We start from the raw sequence: 13287 nt of genomic DNA, 5'->3' as shown, positions 1-13287 counted from the left end.
AGTATGTTCTTAACATGACCTTTTAAATGGTTGACTTGGAGATCTGAGATATGTATTTTTAGAGCTGCATATTTTAGCCAACAGCATACACACACAAAAATATGTTCTCTCTTGGCTATGCACCCTCCAGAACCCAGCAGGCTGATATCAGGAGGGAACTACTGGTGACATTGCTCAAATGACGGAACTGCCCCTAAGGGGCAGGTGATAAAATCCAGCTAAGGAGTATGGGGCTGTATCTCAGAGAATTTATTTTAAAAAGCAAAGAGGATAAAAGTTCCCTAAAGATCACACACTAGCTCTGCCTTGAAATTGTAATTTTAACTCTATGGTGCTGAAACTGTGTCAGATAGCCTATAGCAACATATGTACTATGTGCGGCAAAATGATGCAAAATAAATACTTACTGTGTTTTGAGAATTAACTCATTAGTAGGGGAAAGACTATACTATACACACCCTAAGGATATTTGAGTGTTAGTCACATAAATGTTGATGTGAAGTGTCATTCATAGATGATGGCAGCTGTACATTTTTTCATTGACATAACTATTGAATTTCTCTTTAGTTGACTAGCGCTTTATGAGATCTGTTGGTTTATGGAAAACATCTGGATAAAACTAATTATAAAAATGTCCATAATTCAATTTTGAATAACACTTTCTCTATTAAAATATTTTCAATTTCTCATTTGAAACACAAATCCTGTAAAATAGTTAATATAATAGTATTATGAGCCTAATTTCACAGGTAGGAAAATTAAGCTTATCACAGATTCAATTTCCCAGCATTCTGAGGTGGAGATTTGTAGGCATTGCACTTATTGGAAAGTGTGCTTACGGTCAATATCTGTAGAAGGGAGGAGAAAGAAGCCAGGCAGGCAAAGGAAGACAGAAGCAGCAAAATAGGTAAAGCTGAGTTTCAATGCAGTCCCAGGGGAGGCCCCAGTAGACATCCTGGGTACGTGGGTGTTGCAGATTGGGTGTGTCAGATCAGGCAAGGGAATTTGACATGATTCACCCTGCATTATGATACCCACACCAGAGGACAACTGCGTGGTAACATTCCCAGCAATTAGGGAATAAGTCCTGTATTGTTGAAAGGTTAGCTGGGTGGTACAATGCAGTTTCCACTACAGAAGTCATGATGTTAACAGGCAGAAATCGCGTATACCAAGACTTAAACTGGGTTTTAGAGTTAGAAACTATTCTTGTGTTACTTCAGAGTTGTAAGTCTAGGCTAGCGTTGTGTAAATTGTGCTATCATTCTGTACAAATTTACATGCCCTCACTCTCCATAAATTCAACTAGAACTGAGTTTTAAAATAGCATTCGATGATTAGCAAAGGAGTTTGTTTGCATTACGAAATTGAAGTAATATTAGCAAGACATTTGTGGAACACTCATTGTCTGAGCTAGTGAACACGTTAAATATGTAAAAAAAAAAGTACAGAATATGCATCTGTCTATTTAGCTACAGCTACATATAAAAGGAATGAGCATATGAAAATTGAAGACAATGATATTTTTGGTTTGAAGCACCTGAAAATATTAATAGGAGGTCTGAGGTTTACGGAAAGGGGAGTTTCAACCTAATCAAGGCTTTTTCAGTCTGTTGATAGGGTGAATTACATTGACGGCTTCCAAATGTGCAAACAGCCTTGTATACCTGAAATAAATTCCACTTGGACATCATTTATAATTATCAATACATTTTTAAAATTTGATCTGTTAATATTTTGTTGAGGGTTTTTTGAATCAAGGTTCCTAGGAGATATTGGGCTGTAGTTTTCATCTTTTGCACAGTCTTTGTCTACTGTTGTTGTCATGGTAATATTGTCCTGATAAAATGAGCTGGATGAACGTATTTCATCCTCTTCTATCTTCTGTGAAAGCTGTGTTAAGATAGACTAATTTTTACTTAACAGATAGTGAACAAGGGGGACAGAATTTCAAAGGTAGGATGCAGCCTGGGCACTTTCTCTTTATAGCTCTATTAGAAAATATATCATCTCCCCAAATCTAGGGCTATCTATGGTTATCTAAAAGAGTTTCATTATTGTATCATTGAATTATACTATGAATATATGAATCAGGTTGCTGATTACTTTCTAATAGAAACTTTCAAAACTGCTTATCACATACACACAGGTAATCCAGAAGGTTATGCAAACCATTCCTTGATTTATCCCATTGAGTTACTTCTAAGTTCTGTTTTGGTAGAATTGCTTTTGGTGGGAATTCGTAAGTACTTTGTATCTTCTCTCCTTGCTCCTTCCTCCTTAACTATTTCTATGAAACTCTTTTTGTCTTTATTATTGTTATCGGTTTAATACCCTCTTTTCCCTGCACACTGGTCTTGTTTCTACTCTGCACAACCAAGGTTCATCCAGTTCAGTATGTTCCAAATGCCATCTTGGTTATATCTAAAAGGAGACTAAAAGTCTTTCAGATGTTTTAGAGAACAGGAGGTAAGCGCAAACATCCCGCCTCTTGCTGATATTGACCATCAGCCATCATGTACATTTGGTTTTGAAACACAGTCTTGATCTCACTCATTACATCATAAGTGTGTAATGGAGTGGTGGGGGAGGCTTGTGTGGAGGAGTTATGAAGCTGTTTGAAATGAGCAAATAAAGAAATAATCATACGGGCAAAGCAGTGAAAGGTAGAGGTAGACAGTAGAAATTAGATCAGCAAGACTGAAATCTGGGATAACAGGGACATTGTCAGATATGGTTTCAGTGGTTGAGAAATCGCAGATGATCAATAAACACTGCAAAAGTGACATGGATTAGGAGAATACAGTAAGGAAAGGACCACTGCATGAGGCACCAAGAAGTACAGCAAGTTTGGGGAACTAATAGGATATGCAAAGTAAAAGATGGACCTTTCCAAAAATCACAGTAAGGTGTGGAGTCTTGTGGTGAAAGGGGCATAGACTCAAAACCTGTAAGAAGATGAAAATATAATTGAAAATTTGCTATGCAAAGTATAATCCACAGATAGTCAGTAACAGTGGACCTGGGAACTCATTAGAAATGTAGAAACTCAGTCCAATCCCCTTCATCCCCAAGCCCCACTGAATCAGAATCTACATCTAAATAACATCTTCATATGAGTCATACACATTCAAATTTAAGAATCACTAATAGATGATTTATATAAGAAAAGTTAATGTGATGGTGTCAAATTTAAAAATTCTTTGGCAAGGACAAAACATTTATTATAAATGATTCCATGACCTGTTCGATAGTCCTGCTGTCCAGGCATTAACATATGTTTTTTTAAAAAAATTAAAGAACACTAACATTTGCAGAGTAAATGAATAAGCAAACCAAAAAGCAGGTCGGTAATGGAGAAACAGCAGAGAAAATAAAGTGGGGAGCAGTGACTTCCCTGTTGCCCAGCATGTCTACCCACACCTGACCCAAATCTCCATGGTCAGACTATGTGCTCTATTCCTCTTGTAGATAAAGTGCAAGGTCCCTCCCTTTCTCTAGTCAAGACCTCTCTGTGCACCTGAGTCGTGATGCGTTGGCAGCAGAGCCTCATGTGAGCCTTCCCTATAATAGGATTTAGCAGATGAGGCTGTGAGAGGCAGGCACTACTTTCTTGTAGTTCCCTTGATCATTCCTAATTGAAAGTGAAACTTTGCATATATTGAGAGTCACTTCAGATGGAAATGGGAGAATTATCTAGACAGCAGGGATCTGGAAGCCAAGCTGCTCTGGGTAATTTTTTCCCCATGATTATGCAGAGCTAGTCCATGTGACAGTTTTCTGTCACCTTGAAAGTTATTATCTGTTCAACAGGGCTGGGGGTGGTGGACATCCCTTGATGAGCCATACTCATTGTGTCACAGGTTATTTCAAATTTCCCAGCTCATGTATGGTGGTTATATAACATTTGACATCAGGAGAAATGGAGCAATACCCTCTGGAGCAGATGTCATAGTGAATGCCATAAGATGCCAAGTGCCCTTGAGGGTTGTGGAATTTGTAATGGAAAAGAGATGATTCTATGTTAAATAATGTACCACTCTGGGACAAGTGAAGTTTTCTGAACTATGTAATTGTTTGACTTTTTGGTGGTACACCAGTGCTAACAGTCCATGAGAATGGTCAAAGGATCTGTACTACTGTTGGTAGGTTAGTCAGGTGGTCCATTACATCAGCCCCACAGGTCCTCTGTCATGAGCTCTGTATCACCAGAAAGTAAAGATTGTGGAGCCATATTGACATCACACAATTGACCTCAATAACTTACAAGTCCTTGAATATGTGTGCAAATTAATTTTTAAAAGCAATTGACACTAAATTGTATTGTTTATGTAATGATAGACTCTGGACAGAGTGAAGAGTGTGAGAACAATGACAACCGATTTCCACTCCTATCATGAATTACTATATCGCCGAACTTCTAGTAATTGAATATATTAAAATGCAAACTACATTTTTAAAAAGTGAGACATATATTTAGATTTTTGCAGACCAATACAATGTCCTTTTTAAAAATTGTGATGTAATTGTGCACGTAATTCTGACCGTAATTCACAAAACACAAAATCACACTTCTCATGCCTTTTTCTACAGTCTGGATTTGGGGACTGCAGTAATAGAGAAGCATGAAAAAATAAAAACAGGTACAGTGCTCAGAACCAAATAGCTTTTCTAATTTTAATGCATTTAATTTGAAAACATTTAATCAGAAAAGCCAGATAAAGAGAACAGCGTTTTAGAACACTTAGAATCAAAATCAGTTAACATTTACTCTAAAATATATCATTATGTCCAGTATCTATTTTAGCAAAATAATGCTTGGGTGAAAATGATTCTGAAAGCATTCACGTGATATATATTATCAAACCTTTATAAAATATCAAACCCTTTTTTAATGACATTCCATGTTCAGATTACATCTGGAAACTGCACCTGAAAGTACATAGGTCCATATTTTTGCTTCTCTCTTAAATCAGGGGCAAGACAGTTTGCTGTCAAAAAGCCCTTATTTTTACCCACTTTCCTTCTCTAATTAAATGCTGTTACAGGCACATTCCAGAAATGCAGCCTGACCTGCCTGCACCTTAATATCTGGCTCTCTCTCTCTGGTCAATGGGAAGACTGGGAAGAGTTTATAGTTGATAGGAAGAACGTTTTTTAAACGAAGTGCTTCTATATTCTATATTAAACAATTATTATAGGTCACTCCATTTGGGGTCAGTATTAACAGCCATGTAAAATATAACTCTGCATTGGAAGAGCTCATAAAGTTTCCACTAAAGTTATAGGACGTTCTTTATCTACACACAATCAATCTGACTGGAGTTCAAATATGCCCCTGAAGGTTCATCTTAGATGAGGAAAAGAAAAACCCACTTTCCATTAATATCCGAGCGGTGATCAGCATAGGATAATAAATGTTTGTTTGACAAGATTCACAGCTTTCCTTCTTTGAAACGGCTTGCAAAGGTCACAGCAGACATGAAAATGGAAAAGACTAGAATAGAGACAATAAAACTGAGTTGGCCAAACATTTAGGCCACTAACTATTTCAGCAAGTGTTTAAGTAAGCAATTTAAATGACTTGGAGTCTCTACCTCATCATTCTGCATGCACTGAAGATGTGAAGTTTAAACTGTGAAACATAGAATACCCTTGAAAAAGGTAAACAGTTTGAGACAAGAGTTTCTTCCGATAAATTCATATTTTATACACGTGCACAAATGTGAATATACTTCAGTATAAAAGATGCCCTTCAGTGCAGTTCAAGAGGCCTTTATCAAAGAACAAACATTCTACTATAAACACTAAAGTTCATTTCATCTGTGTGAGAAACGAATATGCATATGTTTATGTAGTGTCAATCTTGTCACAAAAACACAGCTATTAACACGGGTCTAAATAATAGCCTTTACTGGTCAGAGATGTAATGAGAATGTAGTTTACGAAATAAAGAAAAATACACAGCTGAGTTTTATATTCACAAAAGGAGTTGTTGAGCATGGCAAATAGGAACACAGTTCAAATTCCAGAGTAGGGAAAACAGCAAAATGTTACAAATCTCCTGAGGTGCAATTTAATTTCTGCATCAATTTCAGAAAAACAGACTCACAAAACGAACAATGCTGCCATGCTTTCTCCTAATACATCAACTCATATATTTATCATGTTTCCTGTTTTCTTTCCAGTTGGAGGTTTCTTCCACTGAAGGAGCAGCCCTCCTGTTCCAACACCTGCAGAGACAGGCTGGAGGGGGGGCACCCTGTCTGTCCAACTTCAGGTCCTGCCATGCTGGAACCTCTGAGGCTAAATGCCCATCTACTGGGGCTGCCAAGGCTTGCACTGAGATCACCGAAGGTCTGTTTATTTTTCCAAATCCAAATGTGTCCTCGGTGGTGCTGCTGCTAAAACAAGAACTGGTTCCAAAACTTCCCGTTTGAAGAGCTTAAGCCAATACCTGTGTTGAATCTGTACTGAACTACACCCCAGAAACGTGGCGACGGCTGCTTCATTGCATGTTGCTGAGAAGGGTGGGCCTGCCTGTCGCTTCAGCATCTCGGCTCCTGCTGGCCTGACTTCCAACACTTCTACAGTATCTCCCAACGTTTTTCTGTCGTGAAGTTCTTGTTCTCTGAGCACCTTCACATTTTTAGTAACGGACTGAAGCTGCACAGCCAAAGCTACCCATGTTGATGCTTACAGCAGGGAACTCGACTCATCTTGAAGGGCCATTTGTGAATTTGCTTGAGTGGCCAGGCCGCATTCTAGTTCCTCCCTCTGCTGTATGTGCTGCTGCAGCTACATGTAAAACGGCTGAGCTACGATTGTGAAGTCATCTGCAGAAGCTGTATTTCCATTTTTGAAGTCTGGGTAGTAGTTTCTAGGTTCTGCCTTATTTAACTTTTTAGTCATTTCTGTTGCAAAGCTGTTGATATTAAGAATATTTTTCACTCATCCACTGGCCAATGGTAGAAGTTGCTTTAAAGCCTTAATATGTCATACTTCAATCACTGCATTAACATTTTCTTTTTGTAAACATTTTTTGTTCCTTCACAGATTTCTCAAGATTGTCCATATCCTAGCAAATGACATGAAGAAGATGTTGATCCTTCAGTGCTTTATTATCTTCTGATCCGGTTCCTCATTTATCACTCTTTTTTACAGTATTAGCTGCTAATACCTACATCACTAAGGTTCGTTGGCCACAGTTGAAAAAGCTGCAGTACCCAAGGTCAAGCCAGAGCCTTCTGTCCGGGTTTGGATGATGTGCTTGTACTTTGGAAAAGCAAACCTGCCAAACCAGCTAAGTCTGAGGCTAAGACCCCAGAGAAAGGGCGCGGATGTGGTTGTGGTTTTTGCCATTGTTCTACTCAAATTATTTGGAGTACATCCTATGGAAGCTTCTGGTGTTGAGATCACAGCAGATGAAACAGTGCCACCAGCTGCTGGGAGAACAAGTGGTGCAGCACTCGCTGCAGGCCTAGCCAATCCTGAAGTGGAAGCAGCCAGAGCTGCCATTCCCAGAGGCAGTCCGGCAGCTACTGCCATTTCTGTCCGTCCACAGTGAGCCCTGTGGCAGGCTTCTATCCAAAAAGCTCAGTTCCAAACTCTCTGAAGGAGCCAGTGTGGCCTGCTGAAGTTGTCGACGTCGGGTCCCAAAACTGAGCCTCCCGGAAGCGGCTTAAACAGAACCTGGCACTCAGGTGTCTGCTCAACATACATTTACTCCTTTAAGGATTATAGCTGGGGAAGGGTGGTGGCATTAAACCCCTCTGTCCCGTTGTGGCTGTGTTGGTCAGAGCCTAACATCTGGGATGCCCATGAACCTGGTTGGATTCTCCCTGCAAGGGATTTAAGATGTCCACATGCCTCAAAGCTCAAAGCATCACATATGGTCAGACCCAACTTGGCCAAAGGTGTCTCTGCAGAGCCGGGCTTTCTTCCAGGAGACTCTACCCGTCTCAGCTAAGTGGGACAGGAGTGCCCACGTTGCAGTTTGGCACTTGGTCTCCGTGGCACAGGCCAGGAGCAGATCATCCACATATTGTAATAGCGTGCAGCGGTATGCTTCTTGAGGGAACGTGGCTAAATCTGAGGTTAACACTTCCCCAAAGAGGGTTGGGGAGTTTTTGAAGCCCTGTGGGAGCTCAGTCCATGTCAGCTGGAGCTGCCGGCCGGTATCAGGTTCAGTCCATTCAAAGGCTTGCAGTGATTGGCTCTGGGGCACCAACCGAATGCAGAAAAATGCATCTTTCAGGTCCAGGCAGGTGAACCATTGGGACTCCGGGGGCGTCTGACTGAGGAGAGTATACGGATTTGGGACTATGGGGTGTAGGGAGACTGTGGTTTGGTTTACCGCTCTTAAACCTTGTACTGGCCGGTATTCTCCATTAGGCTTCCTTACCAGCAGGAGGGACGTATTCCATGGTGACTGGCACTCTACGAGTATCCCTGCTGCTCTGAGATGGGCGAGGTGTTTTTGAATCTCTGCCTGAGCTTCCCTGGAGGTGGCGTAGCCGTTGGGGTTGAGCTCCGGGTCTCAGTTCCACTAAAACTGTGGCGTTATGTTTTGCTAGCCCAGGCGGGTTATCTTCAGCTGGGTGATGAAAGCATCATCTGTACCAGTAAGGACAGGATATGGGTATAAATGGAAGACAGATCCTCTCTGATAAGGAAAATGAATGAAGTGAGGGAAAAAGACAGAATGATATTCTATGAAATTATGTTTCAGGAAGAGGAAGCAGCAAGTACACAGACCCTAAGATAAGAATGTGGTTTATGTGTTCGAGAATCAGAAAAAAAAAGGTCATCTGGCAGGGGGAACAGGGGTTGAGTAGTAAGAGACCATGTTGTGAAAGCAGGGGGCCTCCATTATCATGTAGGACCTGGCAGGCCATCAGCTGGCCCTTAGATTTTATTCCATATAGTGTGAGGATCTTTTAGAGAATGCTGAGCAGAGAAGAAGTTAGATCTTATTTTTATGTTTAAAAGGTCACTGCTATCTATGTAGTGAATTGACTGAGAAGGAAGTAGGGTAAAAAATGGGAGACTCCAGGACCCTTTGGACTTGCCACAATCTAGCAACTAAAGGGGTGAAGCCTGGCAAAGCAGGGGCCTTGCTGCTGTGCTGCTGCCTGCATCTGTGGGTATGTATGCTGTAGCAATTGTTAATCGTGTTGATTGTTAAGTATGGCCTCTAGATACAGCAATGAAAAACAAACAGACAAAAATCCCCTTTGCATCCTGATAGAGAAGAAATACAACAAACAAAGCACATAAGTGAGATGTAGATACGTATCTTCTAGGCTAATGGGAAATAAGCGCTATGGAGAGAAATCAATCAGGGGAGGAGGAGAGAGAATGTCAGGTTTCAATAAGGTGGTCAGAGAAGGCTCACTGAGGAGACACTGCAGAAAAGACCTGAAGAAGGGGAGGGACTGCGCCATGAGGGCCTGTGGGGAGGAGGAACAAGGCACAGACCTTCGCAGGGCTGGCCTGGCCTGGGAACCACAAGGAGCATCCGTGAGCCTGGAGTGGAGGAAAGAAAAAAGAAAAAAAAGAAAGAAAATAGGGAGACTAGTTAGGGGCCTGTTACATTAATTCAGGTGACAACTGAGGCTGATCTCGATTATGGATGCAGGGTAGAGATGTGGAAAGTTGGAGGCTCTAAGTATATTTTGAAGGTAGAACACAAATAATTTCTTAATGTGAGACAATATCTGGGATGTGCAAGAAAGAGGAAAGACTTTTTTGTGTACCTGGAAGAAGGCACATCATAGGAATTTATTGGCTTAATTAACAGAATAATCTAGAAGTAGGCTGGGCTCCAAGTACCCTTTGTTCAGTTTTTGGCTCTGTTGGTGATCCTCTCAGTGCTATTATCCTCTAGTTGCAGACCTTATCCTTCACAGAACTGAAATGGCTGCAGACATTCAAGTGGCCCATCTTTATATCATACTATTCAGAAGGGAGAACTGTTCTTCTAAATATCAAATGAAAATCATAAATCTCCCTCTGTTAGGTCTAGTTAGATTATATTTCTACATAGAAGCCAATCGTGAGGGACAGGAGAATGCCATATGCTGAGAGGGTCTCGGAGCACCCTGACTGCCATTACAGAGGCCTCAATACCCAAATGTGTCTTAAAAACGCTTTTTGTTGCATCAAACATCTATTCAAAAACTTAAGGCTCCTAGAAAACCACATGTAATCGACTAATCTACTTGACCGCTTGATTTTAAAAGCCATTTGGTTAATCAGAGTTGTGTGAGACTTGCCCCATGAATACGGCAAATTCATTGTCACACCAACGCTTTTGTTCATGTTCTTCTTCATTTGGAGCATCCCTTCCTCTTGATATAGACTATCTATATTCTAACATTTTCTGTGGCAAGCACGAGGCCGGTCTCCTTCACAAACCTTCCAGGATTTCTTCCGCACTCACTGCTCTCTATGTTCATCAATCAACCATTCATCGTGGAGAGCATCAACATGGTGTTCTCACACTTGATTGTATGCTATGTAATACAGTTTTTAAAATTCACTGATTGCCTTGTATGTGCCTTCCTCAATTAGATTTTGAGAGCCAAAACTGAGAGGAGAAAATAAGACAAATATTAACTTTGCATTCATTTATAGGGAATCTTTGCTGAGAACATATATGTCTTTGAATAAGCATTTAAAACTGATAGGATAACACCATGCATTTATTCTATTGATAATTAATTTACAGTATTTTACATACATAAATTTTGATTAATTGGTGCATTACTAGAGCTTCCTCTGATTACTGCTACAGGCATTTTAATACCAACTACCTAGTGCATAGATGGTTTCTAGGTTACAAACGAATATTTCTAACATTTAAGTAAACAATGCATAGAAGAAAATGGGTAAATTAAAGCCATCATCGACTTACTACCTTATCTGAATTACACTTTTTTTATTCTAGCCTTTTTATTGAGAGAAATAAAAAAGGAAACAAAGAAAAAGCAAAAAAGGGTGAGAAAAGAGTGCAAAGAAATAGAGAAGAAAGTGAGATACTTTTGAAAGCAACTATTTCAAAGCATCCAGTATTCAAAAACTGATATATAGCTATTAAAAATATTTTCCTGGTGGTGAGTTTTTAAATAAAACACCAAAAATGCATGATCCAAAAGTATAATCCATGAAAAACATAGGTACATTACACTTTATGAAAATTAGATTTTCCGCCTTGCAAAGGACAGTGTTAAGAGAATGAAAAGAGCAGCCACAGACTGGGAGAAAACAGTAGAAAGCACTTATCTATTAAAGAACTTTTATCCAAAATATACAAAGAACTCTAAAAATTCAACAAGAAGAAAATAACCATTTTTAAAAATTGGGCAAAAAATCTGAATAGATACCTCATCAAAGAAAATATATAGGTGACAAATAAGCATATGATAAGATGTTCAACATTATTGTCATCAGAGAATTGCAAATTAAAATAACAAGATATCACTACACATGTATTAGAATGACTAAAATGCAAAATACTGGCAATATCAATTACTGGCAAGAATGCAGAGCAACAAAACTCTCATTCATGTCTGGTGGGAATTCAAAATGATACAGCCACTTTGGGAGAAAGTTTGGCAGTTTCTTACAAATCTAAACATAATCTCACCATATGATACAGCAGCCCTGCTCCTAGATTATTTATCTTACTGATTTAAAAACATTTGTCCACCCAAAAACTTGTATGCTTTATTCATAATTGTCAAAAACTACAAGCAACCAAGATATCCTTCATAGGTGAATGGATAAACTGTGCTAATTCATACAATGGAATATTATTCAGCAATAAAAACAAATGCTATTAAGCCATGGAAAGTGATGGATAAATCTTAAATGCATAGTGTTAAGTCACAGAAGTCAGTCTGAAAAGGCTACATAATCTTTAATTCCAATGATATGACTTTATGGAAACGGGAAAATTATGACAATGGTGAAAAGATCAACAGTTGCCAGAAGTTTGGCTGGAAGAGAAGAGAGTTGAGTAGGTGGAGCCATGGGAATTCCTTAGGGTAGTGAAAATATTCTGCATGATACTGTAATGATTGATACATAAAATTGTGCATTTGTCAAAAGCCATAGAACTTTAAACCACAAAAAATGAAACTTAATGTATGTAAATTTCCAAAAAAAAAAAAAAAAGCATGTAGGAGATTGGGGGTTTCCGGGATGGATCGCAGAATGTGATAAAAGAATCTCATGTATTACAAATATATGAAGCATCTTCAAAAATGTTGCTGACCTAAACAATTTTGAAAATGAGTGAGGTTTGTGAGACTAAAGTCAAAAAGAACTATACATTATCACTGTGCTCTAGTTGATAAACTTGTTTTCTATGGGTGTACATGTTAACAATTCTATAACCACTATATATGTATACTGAAATTGAATAATTAAGTAAATGGATGAAGGTTGGTTAAATCCAGGTTTCTTACTGTTGGAGGGGTAGTTTGCAGATAACAAAGGCTAAAATGATCCATTCAGCAATGCATTAGAGTCATCAGAATGAACTCAGATTTAGGAAATATAGACACAGATATTTACATATACAAATACCTATAGATGTGTATAAATTCAGGAGTGAACATACACAGATAAATATATTTCTTTGCACTGTTGGCTGAGAGAACCTAGAATCAATGAAATACCAGTAGTTGTGTGCACACCTAGCACCCAGATCTTGGTTTCGAAATTGTTTTCCAATGAAGGTAACCAAACTCTTAGGAATATAGCTAATTCTAGGACTAGAAATACACATGATGAACCTGGAGCATTTTTAATGCCAGGAACTAAGAAAATGCTCAACACACACACACACACACACACACACACACACACACGCACGCACACACACACACCTGCAAAGATGAGGTCTATCAAAAGGGTATGCGAGCAAACTGAAGAGCTCCCAATCACCAAAGATAGAACAATTGAGCAACAAAATAAAGTAGCATTGAATTAAAAGCCAGTGTATAAAATGAATATTGATGAGTTCCTATTAATATAAATAAATGATTAAATACACCCATACTTACCTACACACATACATAAATTGGGGGGAGACAAATAACCTGTGCAGAAGAATTACAAATATTCTGTACAGATATTGTGCTGTCCAGAAGGTTTAGCATGACTCCCTACTCCTCATGTGCAGTCTGCACATGGTGATTTCCTTCCAAAAAGGACAGTATGTGAAGGGGGCGGGGGGGAAGAGTAACGTTTCAGTGAAGAAACCTGAAAACCATTGCC

The sequence above is a fragment of the Rhinolophus sinicus genome, linkage group LG07, assembly GCF_036562045.2.
Source record: "Rhinolophus sinicus isolate RSC01 linkage group LG07, ASM3656204v1, whole genome shotgun sequence".
Classification (NCBI taxonomy): Eukaryota; Metazoa; Chordata; class Mammalia; order Chiroptera; family Rhinolophidae; genus Rhinolophus; species Rhinolophus sinicus.
This window is presented reverse-complemented; position numbering follows the sequence as displayed.